The sequence below is a fragment of the Pristiophorus japonicus genome, chromosome 4, assembly GCF_044704955.1.
Source record: "Pristiophorus japonicus isolate sPriJap1 chromosome 4, sPriJap1.hap1, whole genome shotgun sequence".
In the NCBI taxonomy this organism is placed as follows: Eukaryota; Metazoa; Chordata; class Chondrichthyes; family Pristiophoridae; genus Pristiophorus; species Pristiophorus japonicus.
In genome coordinates this window covers 212,111,052-212,135,982 of record NC_091980.1, presented here as the reverse complement: position 1 = coordinate 212,135,982, position 24,931 = coordinate 212,111,052, and the positions used below count along the sequence as shown (strand labels likewise).

The window sequence follows — 24,931 nt, the reverse complement described above, 5'->3', positions numbered from 1 at the left end:
TACATAGGAGGGAAAAGGGAAGTGGATGGTCATGGACTCATACTCACAAATCAACCAAGACGAACAAGACCGAGGTTACCGGCAATTTGCTTTTGGAACGGGGGGGGGGGGGGAAGGGGAGTGAGATGTTATGTATTGTCCATGTACATTAAATGTATAGTTACAATGGTGCGCCACAAGGAGACCTGAAAGTACCTGTGAGACAAGAGTATAAAAGGCTGCCCACCACACCTGAGGGGCACTCTGGAGTTACACAATAAAGGACCAAGGTCACAGCAGTTACTACAACACCAGACTGTGTGGAGTCAGTGATTTGAGTGCTACATACATCACAAACTTGGTCTTGACTCACTCTGAACAATATTACAAGCGAATAACTAGTAAATTAATACAAAATTGTTCAGGTGAAATGGTATCTTAACCGTCATTAAACATTTTGCCACAAGCAATGCACTCGGAACAACTGACCAATTTGGAGGAAAATATGTCTTATAATAGTATAACATTTGCAGCTATCAAGCTATAAGAACATAAGAAATAGGAGCAGGAGTAGGCCATAGGGCCCCTCGAGCCTGCTCCGCCATTTAATACGATCATGGCTGATCTGATCATGGACTCAGGTCCACTTCCCTGCCCGTTCTCCATAACCCCTTATTCCCTTATCGTTCAAGAAACTGTCTATTACTGTCTTAAATTTATTCAATGTCCCAGCTTCCACAGCTCTCAAAGAGCGAATTCCACCGATTCACAACCCTCAGTGAAGAAATGTCTAATCTCCATTTTAAATGGGCGGCCCCTTATTCTAAGATTATGCCCTCTAGTTCTAGTCTCCCCTATCAGCGGAAACATCCTCTCTGCATCCACCTTGTGACCAGGTGACAAATATATGGGATATAAACAGCATTTCAAAATATCTAGCTCAATTAAACAGATGTGCTTAACAGTAGCAGATGGATTTCAATGTGCGTAAGTGTGATGCATTGCATATTGAAAAAGAAAACAGCAAACATACATATATATCACATATGCACTTAGTGAAGGCACATTCATTAGCAAAGGAGGAAAAAAATTGGCTTGTGATCAAGTTTCCAGACAATGTTAAACTGTTTTCAACAAAGCTAATCAAGTAAGCTTTCCCTCCCTTAAAGGGAAGGGCCATTGCTGCATGCTCTGCATTGGGACCAGTGAGCTGGTCCCCAATGGTAGCCGTGATCCAGCCCGATCAGCCCCATGCACTCCAGAGAGCACCGGGCTGATCGATCGCGGCCCAAGAGATTGTAAAAAAAATTGACAAAAATCATTTGAGAAATGTTGGCACTTACCTCAGCAACCTCCCATTTAACTCACACCCTGATGCACCCAGCCTCCTGATCAACGCCTCCTGCAGCTGTCAGTGCATTCAGCAGGTGATGCTGCAGGGGGCGGAACCGAAGTTTGGGTCCGGGGCACTACCGGGGCGATGCACACGGCAATTACATCACCATCTCCAGGCAAAGGAGATTGGGCACAATGTCTTAACGCCGCCACAAACCTCCCGCTTAATTTTGCGGGAGTCGTTCATCTCACTGCGCCTGGTAAGTCGTTAGCGTCCCGTTATCGACATCCTGGTCGTGATAACGAGAAGTGCTAAGGAAGCCAATTTTTAGGCCGATATCTTCGAAAGGATGTTGATGAAACGGAGAGCAAACAATTTACTGCACTTTACATATTTTAATTAAAGTATAATTATACTATCAAACAAGCATACATTATATCTGTAATATATTAAAAGTCTCGTAAATAGCATGCACCATTTGTTAGTGTCAAATTTACTTCCTGTCACACATTCCCCATTATACTTTATTGGTAAGACACCTTTTGTTATTATAAAGCTGATCCTTTGACCCATCGCGAGTAAGGCTATGGGTAATGCACTTGTATTTTAAAATTTCTATTCATACCATGGATAAAGCCTTAAATATATGTATTTTAAATATTCAAAAATGATGTTAAAAAATGAATGTCACTTGCTCAGAAATGAATAATAAGTGGTATCTGTTAATGTTGTTTGGTATTATCTATAAATCCACTGATGACACTATAGTAGAGAACTCTTTTCTGTTTAAAATAATGATCCATTCTAGATTTTCTGAAAAGAATGAAAGTAATTCTATAGAAATGATATGGTTGGAGGCAACCTAATGAAATAAATAATACAGCACGTAGTATACAATCACTCTTGTATGCAAGTTATCCTTTGTTGTATGACTCCTCTTAAATAAAATAACTGGAATAAGCAGGATGAAATACTCAGCAGTAATTTACACAAAAACTTCTCTGGCACGACTCATATCAGTAAATAATTTCCATAGAAGTCAGTTTTCAAGACTGAAATCATATGTAAAGATCAGCAGAACCTTAACTGCTGGTTGTGCCCTGAAAAATGATATTGATTTTTCTTACATTTATGGCCACCAAAAAGAAATCAGCTCATTAATGGTTTGATAGCCAACTATTTTTTCAACAGTTGATTTTAATTGTTGTTTAGTTTAATTAACCATTATTTCTACTTTAAAGAGTCTACTGCTGTGATGTTAATTAATACTAGTAGATTCCCCATTACAGTGGTCATGTAATTCAGAGAACATGCTATTTTATCATTTTAAAGGTGTTTATACCATTTAGAGAATAACATCAAGGCCAGTGCTTTAAGGATTGAATGCCATGACTCTGCCTTTTATTCTGTGAAAACTGTGAATGAGTGACCTTTATTTATTTTTCTGTGGTTGGGTCCTTTGATCCGGCATCACTGGAGAGGCACCGCCTCCACTGAAGTTTGGCAGCACTGTGGAAATTGATCCTGAGGTTTGTTTCCTTGGGGCCCAAGTTTGCCCAGGAGTTGCTCCCTTTTTTTTTGGAGCAACTAGATTTTTTTTTTGAGTATCTTTAAAATCACAATTCTGCCCACTTAATTTGCTCCAGTGTAAGTGAGTTAGTTATTTTTTTTTTAAGTTTAGTTTTTCTGCCATTTACGACTGTTTTGGCCATTTAAGCAAGTTTAGACAGCTAAAAGTTACTCCAAACTAACTTAGGCCAGAGTATGTGGCCACTTGTGGCCGCAGAGAAAAACCTTGCGGTGAGTTAAGAAATCAGCGCAGGTAGCCAGAGATAGGGCGGGGGGTAGGGAAGTGAGAGGACCTTGCAAAGCACGAAACACCTTCACAACATTAAAGAAGCACAAGTACATTTAAAGCACCAAGCACTAAACAAAGCAGTACATTTAAAGCACCAAGCACTAAACAAAGCACTACATTTAAAGCACCTAGCACGAAACAAAGCACAAAAATATTCAATAACAAATAAAAAATACAAGGAAGCTGAGAGGACCTGCACCTAGCACCAAGACTTACAAAGCACTAAACAACTGGATTAAAAATGGATTGGTAAACTAGCAAATACATTGTAGCAAGTCTTGTAAATAATAGTTTCAGCCAAACTATTTTACAGAATTCCTTTTGAAAGTAGATGAAGAGTAAACTTGAATGTATATCAAACAAGAATTTAGGACCACATAATCAATCAATAAATAAATAAATAAACAAGCAAATAAAAAATAGAAGTCCTACCTTCAGCAAAGCTTTACTGCAGAAAAACACTAGCAGCTGGATACTGTTGCACAGAGTCGAGAGCAAGCTCTGCACACTCTGGCTGCCGATGAGGGAGCCCATTCGGTCAGGGCTAGGGGCGGCGTGCTTCGGGCCCCTTCCACACAGCGTGCAGAGCACACGCAGAGATTCTGGAGCTACTGCACATGCGTGCACACTCTAGTGCGCATATGCAGAGGTCCCGGCACTGTTTTCAGCGCCGGGACCTGGCTCCGCCAGCCACTGCTTGTGCTGCACCACGCCAAGGCCTACGATGTTCCAAAGTGCAGGGAGAATACAGAAGTAAGTTTTCGGCGCCGTTTTTCGTGTACAAAGTCGGTGCACCTCAGGTAGGTGCGCCATTTTAACCGGAGGGGCAAACTTTGGCCCAATGAATTATGCAATGTGAGACATGGCTCATTGCTGTGTTGCTTGTGTTTGTTAACAATGTGGGAATGGGAAGGGCATGGGCCTCACAGCTTTGGGTGGCGGTGGGGGGGAATTCTCACTTAGAGAAGCATGAGTTAATAAGGGACAGCCAGCATAGATTTATTACAGGCAAACCATGTCTGACTAATCTGATTGAGTTATTTGATGAAGTAACAGAGAGGGTTAATGAAGAGAGTGCAATAGATGTTTTGTGTGGATATACAAAAATGTGGACTTTCAAAAAGCATTTGATAATGTACCATATAACAGATCTATTCGAAAAATAGAAGCACATGGTATTAAAGGGACGATGGCAACTTGTGTACATAATTAGCTAATGGATAGGAGGCAGAGAGTAGTGGTGATTGGATGTTTTTATAACTGGAGAGAAGTATGCAGTGGGGTCCCCCACGGGTTGGTATTAGGACCATTGCTTTTCTTGTTTTGTATACAAATGACGTGGACTTGGGTATAGGGCGTAATATGGAGCACTGTGTACAATTCTAGGATCACAATTTAGGAAGGATGTCAAAACGTGGAGAAGGTGCAGAGTAGGTTTACCAGGATTATACCAGGGTTGAGGGACTTTAGTTATGTGGAGCGATTGGAGAAGCTGAAATTGTTCTCCTTAAAAGAAGAAAGACTTGCATTTTATATAGCGCCTTTCACGACCAATTGAGTACTTTTGGAGTGTAGTCACTGTTTGTAAGGGGAAAATGGGAAGGCTTCTCCTCCCACGAGCGGGCCCCCTGATATAGAGGGTCGACGCTCGCCCTAACCTGCGTAACAGCCCCGGAGTTAGCAGACAGAGACGAATGGCAAGGTATAACAATCTTTTATTACGAACGTCTGGAAACACCTCTCATCACAGCCGCCTGTGAGTGGAGATGCTCCCAGACGTTCGTAATAAAAGATTGTTATACCTTGCCATTCGTCTCTGTCTGCTAACTCCGGGGCTGTTACGAGGGTTGGGGCGAGCGTCGACCCTCTATATCAGGGGGCCCGCTCATGGGAGGAGAAGCCTTCCCATTTTCCTCTTACATTTGGTGCTGCGAGCAGGGTACGGACTTCCCGAACGGAACAATGACCCAGCTGTTGGGGCGAGTATGTTTTAATTTACCACCTTCAAGTTAGAGCTGTGGCATTGTAAACCTCAAGGGAAGGACATCTGTACAAAGAACCATTTGTGGCAGGTCCAGGAGGGACAAAGATGGAGGACAGCGATGATCTAGGGGTAGAAGGGGGTCAAAAGGTGCATCCTAAAACGCGCACGTGGAGGTAGCATGGCAGTGCGAGGGTATGACGCAAGGGAAGATAATAGAGGAAGGTCTATTGACCCGAAGCGGTATGAGCGCACAGTGCAGGGACGAGAAAGTGAGGACATGGAGACTACGTCCCCGCAGTGACGGGATATATTGACCCAAAGCGTGGCAGTACGAGTGTACGGCGCCAAGGGAAAACATACAGATATAAACAACATCCTGCATACCGAACACAAATTAAAGGGAGTGCCCAAGACCCTCATAGCCCTGAAGAAGATGGGTAATTAAAAAGGCGAATAAAACCAATCATTAATTGTAATTTGCGTAACTACATAATGCCATAAAAAAGCTGATAGTGACTATCTTAAGTGACATATGGATCCAAAAATAGAGCCGGCCAAACAATTAATAAGCTTTGTTGAAGGAAGAGAGACTTTTATGAATGTCTGTCGTTGAGTGAGAGTCCTTGTGTGATTTTTTGACTGCGGAATGAATTTTTCATGTTTCTGAAAGCCTGTTTGGAAAAATAGTGCAGTTGTCTGTTTATTTTAGCTCCACCCACTTTTCGAAACAGAGTGAAAGTTTTTTTTTTAACCCTTTGTAGTGTTGTCCTGTATGTGGGAAGTTTTAAGACATTTTAAGTTAGAAACGGTGTGGATTTATTCGGATGATAAGTTACGGAGCTAGGAAATGCACAAAGGATAGGTTTGTTGAGCAAAAGATAAAAAATACATGGTTTAAAAAAAAAAGAATTTATTTGACACGCTCACTTAATTGTCGACAGAAAACATGCAATCATTGATTACATTGGGTTGAAAGACATAAATTTAGTCTAGGAATGAGATAAAGAATGCCTTTAAAAATAAGCCTATGAGGGTCTTTCGAGGCTGCGGAAGTACGCTCCCATTTTCCTTTGTGTAAAAGCTTTGTGTAAAAGCTTCTAGCTCAGTAAAAAGAGTTTTAAATAGAAGATTGGCATTATAAAATTTGAATTGGGATTTTGAGATATTAAGAGAAGGCACAGCAAAATACTGAGATGGATTCAAACTAAAAAAAAATATTAAATTAAATCTGATCTCTTAAAAAAAAAGAGAAAATAAAACTAAAAGGTTTGGAAACAATCTAGAAATACCTTCAGGGATCTGGTCAAACTCCTGGGCAAGTGGTGAGCTATCTGCGAAGGTGTAAAAGGGACTTTTGAAAAAATGTTAAAATGGCAAGTTTTAGCAGTTTAGAAAAAAACATTGTAACGGCCTTGAAACTGGAACATTTGAGATAACGAAAAGCAGCCCTCAAAGCCTACGTGCTAGACTCCATTCTAGTTATGGAGAAAAGAAAAAAGATATAGACGCAACTTTGAAAGAAAACAAATTGAACGAATTTGAAAGAAAAAGTGTCTTCGATTGCCTAATGATTTTAAATTAACAAATTTACGGAATCATGAGCCCTCCGTGTAAAATACAAAACCTAATTTGAAGAAAGGCGATCTGAAAAAAAAAGACGTAACGTACTAAATAGATGCTGACAAAAAAAGGGGTGTTTGCGATGGAAAAAGACATAACTTACTAAATACTAGTTGATATCGGCTGTAAAAAAGATATTGGTGTAATTGAAAAAAAAAGAATTTGAAGAGGTAAAAGACACTCTCCATTGATAATGATTTTAAATTACGAGAAAGTTTCACTGCAGTTTGAAAGATTTCCAAAATGGACGCTGTTTATCAAGAAAAGTCCCGAACTGTCTAAACAAGCAGGAGGGTTTTGAAAATAACGAGGAGAAAAGATCTAAGCTATGCGAACTCAGCACAGAAAGAAAAAAACTGGGAATTAGAGAATCTTACTGAATTTTAAAATTCTTATAGAAAATGGAACTGGCACGGAAGTTTAGATTTTGTGCTGAGAGAAATAAAACACAAGATTTGCCCAGTGAACGGGACCGTAAAAAAAAACGAAATGTTGGAATGCATACAGCTTGTGTGAAAATTGTATTTCAGTAAACAAAATAGCTATTAAAAATTAGAAGTTAAGAAAAAATTGGAGTTTAATCTAAAATGCTGTCTTTCCTGATGAGAAGACTTATATTATGACGGCTTTACTAATGATTTCTGCTGTTTTAACGGATTCCTAATTTCTAAGCAAGTTTTGAAGGCACAAAGACTTAAAAAAAAAATTTCGGATGATGACGCAAAGTCACGTAATGACATCAGGCTTTCTTACAAACCTGTAAAGGAGTTAACCCTTTCCATTGACAGCTGTTTTATACTGGACATTATTAATTTGGATTTCTTAATAGAATAAAAAAGACTCACCTGACAGATAGAGGAAATGGTGGGATAGTCAGAATAAAAATAAAACAGAACTAGCCTATGTAATAATACTCGCCTGATACAAATAAAAAAAAGATACTCAAATAAAACAAATTCAAGAGTTAAAGGCTAAGATAAATAAGCTGGAAGGGGTTTTTGTTTTAAATGGGACCAGACGGATAGTGCAATGCGCAGCCATAGCACCATCACCTATGGCAATAGAGCCAATGTACCCCACGGTGGGTAAGTGTAGTCCACAAACCCAACCTAACCCTTACCTCCGATTTCAGAGTGACCTCGACATGCATTGATAAAAGATGAGTAGACCAGAACCTAACACCTGGTGACGACCAGGCTATCTCTTTAAAATTTGCAGAAAAAACACTCGCCGAGATGGGACCGCAGCGGCTTCTTCGACTCTGGAGACTCAGGGTACTGGGAACCTTAAGGCCCACGCAAGCACTGGATAATACAGATGGACTTCGAGAGATATAGCACACGCAGGAAAGACACAACTACATGAACTAGCTTTGTTTAATTTAACTGCTGAAATATGCATCCGAGCAGCCAAGGACTGGAGCAAGGACAGAACTTATTTTAACGCACGGCTATGTATAGTGTATTAAGGAAGGTTGTAATGCAGCAGATGGAATTTCAGTTCTAGAAGCATATGTCTGGGCCGACGAAGCTGCAAATCAAGCAGCCAAATCCACCCCGCAAGAAACAGCAGGGTGGGAACAGAATGGAGCAAATAGGGGGGTGGGACCCCAGGATGTTTAGGAAAACTGGCCAGTGGGATAAAATGAAGACCAAGGGAGGTCTCTGGAATATAAAGTGTATGTCCTGAAGCGTGACATAGTTATAACACGGAGAAGTCGGTATTGATCATACGCAGCGCAGACAAGAAGGAATACATCCTAAAAAGGGGGGCGGATGGAATGTGGAGGAAAGATGACAATGTAGTGGACCCGAAATAAAGGGACACCAAACACACCCAAAGGAAGCCCTACCACTGCCCCGACAACCACCCTGGGGACAACAACTCTTCCCAGCACAACCACGCAAGTCCCCCCATAAGCCCCTCCATAAAGACTGGAGCCAAAGGGGGCCTAGTAATGAAAGAATCTAAAGAAAGGATATAATTTGGGGTGCGTCAGCGACTATTCATTCTTCCTAACTTCTGTGGGAATGAAACTATAAGTCTATACCAGAATCTGACACAATGGATCCACGAAGGCCCGGAATCCACTAGCCTGAAATTCAATGTCAGAAAGGGAACAGGACAAGGTCGAAGAAAAAGGGGAATACTGGAAACACTAGGCACGGGTTATGCGGCAGGGGTTACGACGATGAATACCATAGACCTGTATGCAATAGACGACCGGGTCAATATCTTGACGCAAATCTTTAGGGGTTTATTGGGAAGGGACATGAATAACCAAGCCCTACAAGCGTGGTTGGGAGATGGCGCGGAAGGGGAACTGTTACAGGTGGCCCATACATTACAGAAGCATGCCAAGACAATAAATTTGATCCACGCAATGGGGAACGACATAAGTAAACGATTACAAGCTGAGATAGGGCCTGGATTAAGTGAAGTACAACATAACTTGGAGCAACTCCAGAATGGGGACATACCAGATTGAATCCCGAACAGCATACTTAACAATGAATAACACGTGCGAGGTACGAAGGAATAGTCACGCATGGGTGCCAAAATTCAGATGTATTACTGGGTGGGTGAATATGATCGGATTTCTGTTGTCCATACCACAGTATGATATAACAAAGGGGGACCCCCTTAGACCAGATCGATAATATCGGTGAAGTAAGAAACAAAACTCGGTTGCGTTACCATCAGCCGGCCAGACGGTGATTAAAATTAAATTAGTACGAAAGGCATTGACATAACCGATTGCTATAAAAATATCAAATGATTTTATGTCGAGGTACGCCACGAATGACGAATGATGATTGCAGATTCCACCAAACAAATGGATGCATGCTGAGTAGCACTCCTCTCAAAGACAATTCCGAAACAATCGCTGCTCCACAAGGGAATGGAGATTGGTGCATGCGCACAGGAGCAGCCAACCCGACGATTAACACCAGGGGAGGAGTCACCCCCTGTGTCATCACCAACCCTATCTTCTGTTTCAGGCCCATGGGAAAAATAGACATAAATGGATACCACATACATCCCGAGACAACGGAAATCATCCACAGAACGGTCATGGAGACCCTCCGAGAAGGGTACAAGGAGGCAGTATGGGAACCGCAAGAAAAACAGATACCCGAATTAAGTGAGGAACGATTGGTGCAATATCCAGCTGATGGAAGAAATAGACAAACCTACAAAGAGACACTAACTCTATGCTGGCCAGCCAGCCTTGGTGCTCAAAACTGTGGAACATTGGACTTAATATTCAGATCCACCCATGGATAAGAATTATATCACATGCACTGGTAGTAATACAAGGCCTGGTCCTTATGGTACTGGTAGGGCTAACCTGTGCACGAATTAAACAGGCCAAACAGGATACGTCAGGGCACGCACTACGATTAAGGCCATAAAGGATGAAAATTTAAGCAGTCCTATAGGAAGGACTTACCTTATATAACTCTGCGGGAAAGGTCTCAGGAGGTCCCGAAGCTTGGGAGATGGCCACCCAGGTGAACAGACCTATCTGGAACTTGCCTACAGGGAGATAATTATCGGGAAATATGGCCAGCTTGGCGTATAGCCAAGGGCCAAAAGGGGGGAAATGTAAGAGAAAAATTTGGCATTAGGGGCACCAGCGGGACAAAGGTTAAAGTACTGGTTCCTGCACCGACCCATAAGGTGGTAAAAGGCCTCTCTTCGGCCTTGTACCAAGGCTCCAGAAGTTATCAATTCAATAATATTCCGACAGGATATGATGTGAGAACCTAAACAGACATTGATAAGACCTTGCGAAGAGGCTCGAGGCAGACTCACGGGCACCAAGGAGAATCAATAAATTCTGACCTAATGAAGTCATTCTAGTCATGGCCTAAGGTGGTCACAAGGGTCTTGGCCTGTCAATCCAAAGTAGCACTAATAAGGTAGTCCAATTAGAGAAGTAGCACTGATAAGGTAGTCCAATTAGAGATCTAGGGAGGTCTTACCAGGGAACAGAGGGGTTTTTGAAATGTATAAAAGTTGTATGATTGTGCTGTTCGGAGAGCATCTCCACTCACAGGCGGCTGTGATGAGAGGTGTTCCCGGACGTTCATAATAAAGATAGTTATACCTTGCCATTCGTCTCTTGTCTGCTAACTCCGGGGGCTGTTACGCGGGATGGGGCGAGCATCGACCCTTTATATCAGAGGGTCCACTCGTGGGAGGAGAAGCCTTCCCGTTTTCCCCTTACACTGTTGTAAGGTGGGAACTGCGGCAGCCAATTTGCGCACAGCAAACGAGACCAAACAGCAATTGATGATGACCATGTTATGTTGATTGAGGGATAAATATTGGCCAGGACACCGGGGATAACTCCTATGCTCTTCTTCGGAGTAGTGCCATGGAATCTTTTGCATCCATCTGAGAAGGTTTAACGTCTCATCCGAAAGACGGCACCTCCGACAGTACAGCACTCCCTCAGCACTGCACTGAGTGTCGGCCTCGATTTATATGCTCATGTCCCTGGAATGGGACTTGAACTCACAACCTTGTACAGCAGAGAAGGTTAAGGGTAGACCTAATAGAAGCATTCAAAATGATGATGGATTTGATTTAGCAAGTAGGGAGAAACTGTTTCATCTGACAAGTGAGTTGGTAACCATAGGTCACAGATTTAAAATAATTGGCAAAAGAACTAGAGAGGAAATTAGAAGAATTGTTTTCACACAGAGGGTTGTTAAGATCTGGTACGCTCTACCTGAATGGGCGGTGGAATCAGAATCCATAGTAACTTTCAAAAGGCAATTAGAGATGTACTTGAAGAGGACTAATTTGCAGGGTTATGGGGAGAAAGCTGGGGTGTGGGGCTAAATTGGACTGCTCTTTCAAAGAGCCAGCACAGGCACGATAGATCGAATGGCCTCCTTTCTGTGCTGTAAGATTATATGATAAACGATCATTCAAATTTGTCAACAATACAATTAAAATGTATATTTAGCTCTAGATTTCATTTGCACGGAATGAAAACTGCCAACCACTTCTAATGGAGCAATTACTAGATAGTTGAACAAATGTCTTTTGTATTTAAGGTGAAAAACAAATCAAAACTTCAGCCAAATATCAAAAAAACTATTTTTGAAACAATGTGATGTTGACAAATTTTGAAATAATACAACTAAGTGCCTTTTTATTATACTCTACTGGTAGAACATAAAACCATTTTTTGTAAAATGACTGTTTTCAATCCATTTAAACCAGATATTTTGTCAACCACGGTCAAGATTCTAGATGATCTTACAGTTGAATGAATTGAGTTTATGACAGCTGATGTGTAAATGCTGATAGCTTATGTTATTATAGTACAAATAAAACAAGTAATAATACAGCAACAGCAGTTAACATCTGATAACAAAGGCAATATATAACTCTTGTTTCAATAAACACAAATGAAAACTCTAAACTCTTGTCGTTGCAGTGTTAACAAAGATAGTTATTTATAACTCGTATCTTTTGAATGGAAGAGCAAAACAAGCACTATAATTAGTGGAATCAAAAACTGATATTTTAGTGTGCAATTATACTGCAGCTGAGACTGGTACCTGTGCTGTATGAAGCTCAATCAGCAGGCCTAAGTTATACTACTGACTGCCTCGTACTGAGTCTGTAACAACCTGCATGCATGCTTGGATGAGTGCACAGAGATTCATTCATTGGTTGGCTATTTTTTGTTGTTACAAGAACATGTATAAGAATGGCCTCTTTCTCCTAGCTAAAAACATTGGAAAATAAGTTTAGATTCATCATAGGCAGTCCCTCGATATCGTTTAATCCCTCAAAGTCTCCTTGATAAAGTGCAGCATCCCCACCGACACATGGGAGTCCCTGGTCAAAGACCGCCCTAAGTGGAGGAAGAGCATCCGGGAGGACGCTGAGAACTGCGAGTCTCGTCGCCGAGAGCATGCAGAAAGCAAGCGCAGGCAGCAGAAGGAGCATGCGGCAAACCAGACTCCCCACCCACCCTTTCCTTCAACGACTGTCTGTCCCACCTGTGACGGAGACTGTAATTCCCGCATTGAACTGTACAGTCACCTGAGAACTCAACTTTTAGAGTGGAAGCAAGTCTTCCTCGATTTCGAGAGACTGCCTATGAAGTTTAGATTATCCACCCAATCACTTGTAAAATCGGCTGCAGTTATATCGTATCTGGTGCAGAATTGAAACCTAGTGGGACTGATTTCACAACTCTTGCTTTAGGGCTTCAAGTTTTACCATGTTTTCTGCAACTATGCATACTCGAAACCACTACGCATCAATGCAAAGGTGATAGCAAAACGATGCTTAAGGAAGACAACAGGCAGTAAGTGATTGCAGATAGATTTGGATCTGCTTCAAGACCTGTCAGCAATGGTGTCCTGCAGGGATCAGCATTGGAACCATTACTAGTTTTATTAATGATCTTAATGTAGGTGTTCAGGGAACAATCTACAAGTTTGTAGATGATACCAAGTTATATGCCAGAGTCAGGACTGCAGACGATGCTCAACTACAACAGACAGATCTAGATGTGCTGGAGGATTGGGCTTGTGACTACCAAATGATGTTTAACTTTGAAAAGTGCAGTTATGCATGTGGGCAGGGTGACTGCTCAACATACATACATCTTTCAAGGAAAAGTATTAAAGCTGGTAGTAAAACAGAGAGATCTGGCCATTCCAGTGCATAAAAAGCTCATGGCCAATGTCGTGAAGCGATAGCTAGGGTAAAGAGGGTGCATTTATATTGACCATAAGACAAAACATACTATTTTGTCCTTGTGCAAGATCTTGGTTAGGCCTTAGTTAAACCACTGTATCCAATTTTGGTCTCCTCACATCGTGGGTGATATTGAGGCTTTGGTAGGTTGCAGAGGGCCACTAGATTAATTCCCACTTTAAAGCATCTTACTTACCAAGATAGGTTAAAAGAGCTGGAGCTCTACAATTTAGAGAAGAGAGGCTATGGGTGATTTGACTGAGGTTCATAAAAATGATAAAGGGAATATATTGTGTTTGTGTAAACAGCTTATTTCAACTAAATAGGTTAGAGAGGACTAGGGGTCACAATGCCAAGTTATGTAAGGCCAGAACTAGATTAGATGTTAGAAGGTGGTTCTTTTCCTAGAGAATAATGTATCCGTCAAACATGCTGCCAGCTCGTGCAATGAACACTGATTTACTAAATTCCTTCAAGCAACAGCTGGATCTGTTTCTGGTTGGGGCGGAGATCACCTTGTGTAAAAGATTGATGCAGCATAGAATTATTAGGACCAGAGTGATGTCCAAGACTAGTTCCGATCGCCTAACAGGATCAGAGAGGAATTTTACAATTTTTTCTCGAATTGATCTTGTTTTTTTAAAATCAGGTATTTTGTCTCTTCCAGTTTGCATGGCTTTCGGTGGGCTGGGTAGTGTATATATTCTGATGCACAAGGCACTACAGTTGTGTGGGATAGACTGGATGGACCCTCTGTCTTTTCCTGTCCGTCATGTCATTGTCACATGTTCCTATGATGGGTTATTTTTGCCTCGCACACCTGGTTGGTATCATGTGATACAACTTGTCATGGTGCACTCTAGATACTGTAGTTCTACAGGAACATAATGAAAAATACAAATCCATTCATTCACCTCGCTCACACGCAGAATTTGTCAAATGAGTTGGAAGGTCAGAACACCCAGAGCTTAGGTAAAATTTCCAGAACTCAAGCACCATGAGCAGGGAGAATTCTTGCACACATTTCAAATAAAATAATTATTTGTGCAAGCTTAGTTTTTTTGCAAAATTTTGCAATTTATTTGTGTGTTAATTCCACTCCAGGGATTTGAGCGCATAAATCTAAACTGACACTCCAGTGCAGTACCAAGGGAGTGCTGCACTGTCGGAGGTACCGTCTTTCAGATGAGACGTTAAACCGAGGCCCCGTCTGCCCTCTCAGGTGGACATAAAAGATCCCATTGCACTATTTCGAAGAAGATCAGGGGAGTTACCCTAGTGTCCTGGCCAATATTTACCTCTCAATCAACAAAACACACACAGTTTATCTGGTCATTATCACATTGCTGTTTGTGGGAGCTTGCTGTGCGCACATTTGGCTGCTGCGTTTCCCATATTAGAACAGTGACTACACTCCAAAAGTACTGCATTGGCTGTAAAGCACTTTGTGACATCCGATGGACATGAAAGATGCTATATAAATGTTATTGTTTCTTTTAATTATGTTATTGTGACAAAAATGTATTTTTGTCGGTGTTGAATTTTCAACTTGTATTGTGCATTACTGGAAACAGCATGTAAGGGGTTAACACCTAAAGTCTCATCATGTATTTCTCAACAGAAAGCCTTCAGCTTAGCTCAAACAATTTGGCTGCAAGGGTTTCCATATGGTGCAAGATTCTAAGGCCCACACAATAGTTATCTGCAGTGTTTAACTGTTTAATCACCTCAGTGCCATTACATTGAATCACAAACATTACTGCTATAGTCAAAGATTGGCTATGCATTCTGTCATGTATGTATGCTTGGGGTTACTAGCCAGCAGGTGGCGCCACTGTCGGAAGTACGCACATGTGCGCAACCCAGGTACAAAATGCAAGCCATCATGTAATGTAATCTTTTGGGCCCTAATAAAGCAGAGCCAGGTTTGTACCTGTGTTAGTTTACAGTATTCAGTCCATCGAGTTATTACATACATAACATTTGGCAATGAGGTAACTTAAGAACCTTTGCATGCAAAAATAAGCACAATTGGAATTCTGGAGAGATTCATGGAGGGAGAGGACTGGGCAGATTTTGTAGCTTGCCTGGACCAGTACTTTGTGGGCAACAAAATGGAGGAACCCACTGACGCAGTTAGGCGCAGGGCGGTCTTCCTCACGGTTTGCGGTCAGAAAATCTATGGACTCAAAAAATCTTCTCTCGCCTGCAAGTCCAACGGACACGGACTATGAGGAATTGTACGCTCTGGTACATGACCATCTCAAACCAGAAGGCGGCATCATCATCTCATGATATCGATTCTACAAGCATGTTGATTCTGAGGGCCAGAATGTGTCGGAATTCGTTGCCGACCTAAGACATCTAGCTGGACTGCGTAAGTTCGAAAACGCGTTGGGAGACATGCTGCAAGGCTTCTTTGTAATCGACAATCACGAGGTGATCCTGGGTAAGCTACTGGCAGCGGAGACGCTGGATTTGAGCAAGACCATCAAGATTGCCCAGGCATGCATGACGACGGACAAAAACTTAAAGATATCATCGAAAAATCGGAACTCAGCAAGTACTGTAAACAAGATTGTATCATCGTTTGGCAGAGCTGCATATGGCAGGGCCTACTCGACTGCATATGCGAAACCTGTGGGTGCCCAAAGTCCACCAACGGGAATGAATCCAATTTCACTGTGTTGGCGTTGTGGGGGCAATCATCGGCCTCATAAGTGTCGGTTTAAACAGTACAGTTGTAAAGACTGATTGAGACTGGGGCATCTCCAGCCCATGTGTCTGCAACTGAGCAAGAATGCTGCGACACACCACGTGGAGGATAATGACCAGTATAGCGCGGATCCGGATATGCAATCCGAGATACCAGAGGAGGAAGTGTATGGACTGTATTCATTCCTAACAAAGAGCTAACCGATAATGATTAATGTGAAACTTAACGGTGTGCCAGTACCAATGGAATTGGACACGGGTGCGAGTCAATCAATAATGAATCAGCGGACATTCGACAAGCTGTGGGATACTAAGGCTGTGAGGCCTAAGCTGAGTCCAGTCAATGCCAAGTTGCATACGTACACTAAAGAACTCATAACCGTGATTGGCAGTGCAGTCAAGGTGTCGTATGAAGGTGAGGTTCATGATTTACCGTTATGGATTGTTCCAAGCAATGGTCCAACGCTGTTCGGCAGGAATTGGCTCGAAAAAATCAAATGGAATTGGAACGATATCAAAGTTTTGTCATCGGAGGATGATACTCCATGTGCTCAAGTGCTGAGCAAGTTCCCCTCACTGTTTGAACCAGGCATCAGCAATTTCACGGGAGCCAAGGTGCAGATCCACGTGGACTTGGATGCAAGACCCATCCATCATAAAGCTCGGGCGGTTCCATACATGATGAGGGAGAAGGTCGAAATTGAACTGGACAGACTCCAGCGTGAAGGGGTCATATCACCGGTCGAATTTAATGAATGGGCCAGTCCCATTGTTCCTGTGTTGAAGAGTGATGGCACGGTCAGGATTTGTGGAGACTACAAGGTTACGATCAACCGAGTTTCGAAACAGGATCAAAACCCGTTACTGAAAGCTGATGACCTGTTTGCAACGCTAGCCTGGGGGGGAGCCATTCACTAAACTGGATCTGATATCGGCCTACATGACACAGGAGTTGGTCGAGACGCTGAAGAAACTTACGTGCATCAACACTCATAAAGGACTGTTTATCCACAACAGGTGTCCTTTCGAAATTCGCTCAGCTGCAGCCATATTTCAGAGGAACATGGAGAGTCTACTGAAATCCGTCCCTAGAACCGTCGTGTTCCAAGATGACATCCTGGTCACGGGTCGTGACACCGCCGAACATCTGAACAACCTAGAAGAGGTTCTACATCATCTGGACAAAGTGGGACTCAGACTGAAATGTTCGAAATGCGTCTTCATGGCACCGGAAGTCGAATTCCTGGGGAGGAAAATTACTGCTGACGGCATCAGGTCTTTGGACTCGTAAACCAAGGCCATCAAAATGCACCCAAGCCTCAGAATGTGATGGAGCTGCGTTCGTTCCTTGGTCTACTCAACTACTTCGGTAATTTCCTACTTAGATTGAGCACTTCATTAGAGCCACTGTACATGCTGCTAAGAAAAGACGACAACTGGGTTTGGGGTGTGTCTCAAGATAGAGCTTTTGAGAAAGCTACGAATCTGCTTTGCTCTAACAAGCTGCTGGTACATTATGATCTGTAGTATTGGCCTGTGATGCTTCGTCATATGGAGTTGGTTGCATGCTCCAACAAGCTAATGAGTCGGGTAAACTACAACCTGTTGCGTATGCTTCTAAAAGTTTGTCAAAGGCGGAAAGAGCCTATAGCATGGTAGAAAAAGAAGCATTAGCCTGTGTGTATGGGGTTAAAAATATGCATCAGTACCTGTTTGGTCTTCGGTTTGAACTGGAAACAGATCACAAGCCACTCATTTCATTGTTTTCGGAAAACAAAGGTATCAATACCAATGCATCGTCCCGCATCCAGAGGTGGGCACTGATGTTATCTGCCTATGATTATGTCATTCGCCATAGACCTGGCACCAAGAATTGTGCCGATGCACTGAGCCGTCTGCAGTTGCCCACACCGGAGGTGGAGACGCCACGACCTGCAGACCTACTGTTAGTTATGGATGCTTTTGAAAGTAAAGAAACCCCTGTCATGGCTCAACAAGTTAAGATCTGGACCAGCCAGGACCCGATACCATCAGTTGTGAAACGTTGTGTCCTTAGTGGTGATTGGTCTGCCATACCCAAGAAAATGAGTGATGAGACCAAACCTTACAACCGTCGCAAAGACGAACTATCCATTCAGTCAGATTGTTTACTGTGGGGTAATCGTGTTGTTATGCCTAAGAAAGGCAGAGAGTAATTTGTACATGATCTACATAGCATTCATCCCGGTATTGTCATGATGAAAGCCATTGACAGGTCTCATGTATGGTGGCCTGGAATTGACTCTGATCTGGAATCATGTGTGCATCAGTGCAACACTTGCATGCAGCTAAGTAAAGCACCAGCAGAATCGCTGCTGATTCTGTGGTCGTGGCCATCTAAATCATGGTCTAGGATCCATATCGACTTTGTCGGTCCCTTCCTGGAAAATATGTTTTTAGTTGTGGTAGATGCATATTCCAAGTGGATAGAGTGTTAAATCATGCAATCCAGTACATCCACAGGTACCATTGAGAGCCTTCGTGTCACGTTTTCCGCTCATGGTCTGCCTGACATCGTTGTAAGCGACTACGAACCTTGCTTCACTAGTCTGGAGTTTCAAGAGTTCATGAAACTCAATGGTATCAAACATGTGAAGTCAGCACCATTCAAACCCACATCTAATTGTCAAGCAGAGCATGCTGTCCAAACAATCAAGCAGGGTATGAAACGTGTAACTCAAAGTTCACTGCAGACTCGCTCGTCATGCATATTGCTTAGTTACAGAACAAGACCCCACACGCTTACCGGGGTCCCCCCTGCTGAATTATTGATGGAGAAGTCTCAAGACCAAGCTCTCCCTTGTCCACTCTGATTTGAATGATCATGTTGAATACAGACATCAAAGTCAGCGCAGTGGTATTATGATCACGCTGCTGTGTCACGCGACATTTCTGTTAACGATCCTGTGTATGTACTAAATTATGGTCAAGTGCCAAGTGGATCGCCGGTACTGTTACAGCCAAGGAGGGTAACAGAGTGCTTATCGTCAAGCTCAAGAATGGGCAAACATGCCGGAAACATGTTGATCAGATAAAGCTGCGGCACACGGATGAACCGGAACAGTCTGAGGAAGACACAATCAGTGACCAACCAACCTACCCTCAGCCATCAGAGGACTCCGCTGTCATCAATGAATCTGGACTTTCAATCCCTGACATGGTCATTGCCACTCCCATCAGATCAGCTATCCAGCCCCCAGTCATAACAGATTCAGAAGGCTCGCCCAAGGCTGGAGTTGAACTGAGACGATCAACTCGGGAACAGAAAGCCCTGGACCGTCTCAATTTGTAAAAAGACTGTTACTAATATCTTAAAAGGGGATATGTTTGGGGTTACTAGCCACCAGGTGGCGCCACTGTCGGAGGTCACTGGGCTGTACGCATAAGTGTTCGGCCCAGGTATAAAAGGCAAGCCATCATGAAATGTAATCACGTTGGGCCCTAATAAAGCAGAGCCAGATTTGTACCTGTGTTAGTTTACAGTATTCAGTCTATCGAGTTATTACATACATAACACATTCAATATGATTAAATAGCACTTTGACCTAATGTAATTATGAAAGATGAAGTTATCATGCAGCTTTTGTTTCAGGATAGCTACAGAGATAGTCCCATCCCACCTTGGGAAAGAACAAGGCATCATGCTCCAACCTGAGGTAGTGAGGATGATGTGAGCTAAATTTGTAAACTTTGTAAAAGGAACAGGGTCATTGACTGGCTGCATTTCTCTCTGAAAGCTTAGAACTCTAATTTTGCATTTACAGTTATACTGGACTTCATGTATAATCAGGTGACAGGCTAGTCGGTGTTGGAATTCCACAAACGCTGCCTGAATACTCACTACGTTTTAAATGTTGGGGCCAGTCAGCAGTATAACTGAGCTAAATTTCAAATAGTATATTCTACAGGGTAACAGAGGTCTAGTTTTCAAAATTTGTGTTTAAACTGTCTGCACTGAGCTGATAGCTTTTTGTTGAGAAATACATTGTGAGACCTTAGGTGCTAACCCCTAATTGCAATTTCTGGCAAAGCATACTACAAGATAAAAATTAGAGTTGGACAGAAAGCAAATGGCATTTATAATTTTATGTATCACATAAGACAGAATAATGTATATCTCAGAAAATATTGTTAACTGTTCGTTAATCCGTTTTATGTAAATAAATCACTTGTTACTTCAAAACCTGAGTCTCAATCAAGTAAAAGTCCATATCCAGTACACTTTCAAGTTGAGGAGAATCACATATCGGTACATAATATATTCCAGATCTCACTGTAGTTTACCTAAATATTGAGCAGAAAAAGATCCATTTCTATTATAGGGGTCTTATGGGAGTGGCAAGTGATGTTAATCCCAAGAAATTATCTAGCACTTGAATGCAAAAATATGAGTTACATAATTTTTTTAAAGCTTTATAGGGATAATTTTCTGATTATTTATTTTAATGATTGCAAAATCATGTTCCAGCTGTACCCACATTTCCAATGTGTGCTTCCAAAGAGGATGCTCAGGTGTTAATTTATTAAAATGCTTATTTTCTTCAAGGCTAGTTTCAGTCATTTTTTGGAGACATCAGGACATTTCCTAGTGAATACATTAACTGGCTATATTTGACCATTCTTACCATTTGTGTAATTGCCAGAGCTTGGCAATAAGTTATGAAGTGAGTTTAGCATCATGATAAGTTTAACATATTAAAAAAAGTGACATTGATATTTAGGATTTTACTATAGCATATAGTACAGTAATGGATCATTGGGTCATTTTTCATCTCTTTCACCTGGTTTATATTTTTTAACTTTGAAAGCAGTGTACAGAATATTTAATACACCTGTGTGACATTCCTCTCATTAGTTTAATTGAAATTTTTATCTAGTTATTCTAAATTGGCCACTGCGCCTTTAACATAACAGAGAATGTCATGCAAATGTATTAAGCATTCATCCACTAATATCTCAAACAGTAGTCTTTTAAAAAAAAGTGTGAAATTCAGATAAGGATGATGAGCATCTAATGGTGCATTTATACTGCAGTTAAGACCAGTAGCTATGATATAAATTTCAGGCTGGAACTCCAATTCTCCTGCCAAGAGAACCTTGTGCATACTTGATTACATTCACGCACAATGCTCTTCTCCAACGTTCTAAACCTTTAAATCAATTTCAAGTAAATATTTAAAAAAAGGTATCTGGAGGTACTTGCACTTCTTAAACCTGGATTTATGTCACAATGGAGTTATTCTTGATTTGGCGTCAAACCAAAGCACTATCTCCTGCTGGGAGTCTCCCAACACTTCTCCCTGGATTTATACTTTAACTTTAAAATTGTTTCCATGTCATAATAAATTTAAAGTTTTTTATAAATGTACCTGAAAACAGCAAAATTCAGGTTAATGGTTTAGTGTGACCCATCATCAGAACATGGTTCTAAGGCTGGCCCCGATTTTAACTCTGGTGTGTTTTGGGCATGTGAGTGGCGAGGTGAGTGAAACACCCATCTACTGCAAGAAATGTTAACTCCTGGGCCTCATTGTAATTTAACTAATGGATTTCTCACCTGATTGTCTGACACAAGGGGACACCTGCTCATTTTTGGAGCTCAATTTCCAGTGAACCTGCAGAGATCTATTTAAAGTAGGAATGCACCTCTTAAAGCAAGGTTGTATTCTCTATTGGCTGAGTTTGCTGTTGGAGTGGCGGAGGAAGAAACTGCTGAAAAGTGAGTTGCAGACAAGCCCCAAACTTCTCTCAAGTCTGCCTGGAGGTCCTCATAGAAAAGGATGGAAGTTCTCTTTCCAGCCAGAGGGAGAAGGATCCCATTGTGCAGCATACATGGAAAGATTGCAGGGACTGCCAGTCCCAGGAGCATTACCCCTAGGACCTGGATGCAGTGCAGAAAGTGCTTCAATAATCTACAAGAGTAGCAAGGATCAGTACAGCTCTCTATTTCTCCACCTCTTTCAAGAACACATGCCAACAAGTCGATTCTCCCCTCTCTCAGAACTCTGAACAAGTTCCTCCCCTCCATCACAATACCATTTCTCATTCTCATTCCTAAAGCAAACTCACCTCTTCCTTGCTCCATTCACAGCAACCACCAGCAGGGCCCCAATTTTAATTTGTTAATGAGGTACGCACCCGAGTCAGCTCCCAATTAAAACGGCGGAGGGCGGATTTCTGGCAGTAACGAGGCGGTAAGTCAATTTCCACTATTTTAACTGCTCACCCGCCATGTTTCTGTCAGGTGGGTTGGGTTAAAATCAAGGCCAAATTTTCATATTACTGACTTGTCCTCATCCTCCTGAAGTTAGCTTAAAAAATAAAAATTGTTAAATTACCAGGTGAATTCAAGTAATCCCTGCCTCTGGAATGTCGTGGGGTTTAAGCCACATCTGATAGTGAGTCAGCATTATCTTGTCGGCATTGAATGGATTGCTGGCTGGAAATAATAGAGGTGCAAGTGTTTGCAAAATGTTTCAGTTCACAAATTAACATAATGTATCTAGGATCAGATTGCCAAGGAACTGGCCCCAATAAAGTTTTATTGAATGTTGCAAATCTACATCTGTGACTTTCCAGCATGTTATTTTTAGCTTAAAAGACAGAATCACAATGGGCTTCCTAAAATGCCATAAAATCCACCAAAACAAATGTCAAAAATCAACATTTTTGGGGGTTGGGCAGTCTCTTCCCCCACATCAGACAATAAATGACATGCCCTCAGCACTCATATCCCTCTTCAGTAATTTATAAATCCACTACTGCTGCCCTTATGTACTTTAGATTTTCCCTCTGCTATAGAAGTAATTTTAAACACTTTAGTCAAATCATGCTTAACCTCACCTCCAGGGACATAACTCAAATTTACCCAGTCTCCCATTATAGCCGAGTCCCTTCAGCCCAGGTATCATCACTGGACTTTCTCCAAGGCCAATATATCGTTCCTGACATGAGAAACTGAACACGGTATTCCAAATGCGGTCTGATGAATGATCTAATTATATAAAAGATTTAATTATATAGAAAAAAATAATATATTTATTTTTGAAACATAAAATGTTATATTTCAATTTAAGTTTTTCCAAGTTCTTGGAGACAACTTTCTCACTATTTCTTTTTCTGTATTAATTAGGAATTAATTCCTTAAGTTTCAGCTGGTGTGACAATGGAGAACTGAAATACAGTAAGGAATGTGTGAAATGTGACTAAACCCAAATAATAGTAATGAATGCATCAAACTGCCCGATTAGAATTAATACTGAAAAGGTTACTCAATTGAGAGATAGAAAGAGTATGTGAAAACAGGAAGCTTCTTAATGAGGGATTTCAACGAACTGAATATAAATTGGGAATACCCAAGTGGTCCAGTTCTGATGAAGGGTCATCGACCCGAAACGTTAACTCTGCTTTCTCTCCAAAGATGCTGCCTGACCCGCTGAGATTTCCAACATTTTCTGCAGCACTCTCGCATGTATCTAAATGGGTATCTCAAATTCTCCCACATATGACAGGCACACCCCTCACACTCAACCTTGTCCAATCATACGAACTAACAACACACAAGGGTAGGCACTTGGGTGTTTTAGAGAAGGTTCAGGGAGCTGAATGAGCTGGCCATAGTATTATGTACTGCCTATAAAATCTATATTAACATAAGAGAATATTTACTTGTTGAAAAAATGGGCTTTACACATCACAATGCATATTAATTTATTTCACAGCATGTTTATAATAAGCAAACATCCATGATGAAAGCCCTATTTGAGTGCAAGGATACAACCAACTGTGATCTAGAATTTCCTGTCTAAACAATCCTGGGGTTAAAGTTTGCCTTCAGCCTTGACTTTACTTAGGCAAAAATCATGAGCTACAATCCCATCTTATGTCTTTTATATAAATTTACTTTCTTAAAAGAAAACACGTTTGCTATTGGAGTCCTACATTTTACTTAAAACTCTTCAATCTGCTGCCCACCCAAAACTTTTGTAATGCATCAACCCAATCTCATCTACTCTAATTAGAAAAATTGCATTTACATTGAATTAGATGCAAGTAGAAGAAGTATTCCTCCAAAGCCAATGCATTAAAACTGACAAAGTTCCGACATGTTTAGCTCTACCTAACACTTCATCCGTGGAGTTTTTATTCGAATTGTGGTTCTGTTTGCAATTATTTTTTAAAACTCCCTTTCTTTTTTCTCTCCTAAAAGCAGTGGCTTTTGCTGCCTTACAGTTGCAAAGGCACCACTTGCCCACTGGTAACACCCTCTGTGGACATTCTGCATGTGTGAGCCAAAGCAGCGAGTGTCACTTCCCTATTAATACGTATACACCACAGTTAAATGCAGCTCAATGCCTGCTGTAGGACAATTTTTTCTATTCTGACATTACTGGGGTATAAATTAGTTTTGGGTGGTAGAGCAAAATGGGCGATAGTGAATTGGCAGCCTATTTTGCACTCCGCCCGATTTCTTTTTGCAAAGATGAATTTATACTGCAGTGTGTCCATTTCACATCCTCTTCAATTACATGTGTGTGCTCTGTGCTAGATTGGTGAGCAGCGATACCTAGAGTCAGCAGAGCGTATCTGCTTCATTTCTACTTATGTGTAACACCCATGTTTTCTAAGTAGGAGTCCTTCTACTGCAGATTATTTTCAACAGTAG

The 24,931-nt window shown here is 41.6% G+C and overlaps 1 protein-coding gene across 1 annotated transcript in view; it reads right to left on the bottom strand.

The window, feature by feature from the left end:
• The window catches only part of LOC139263260 (neuronal PAS domain-containing protein 3), a 1,415,846-nt gene that overhangs the window by 950,466 nt on the left and 440,449 nt on the right, over positions 1-24,931 (bottom strand). The gene's annotated exons all lie outside the window — the stretch shown is intronic.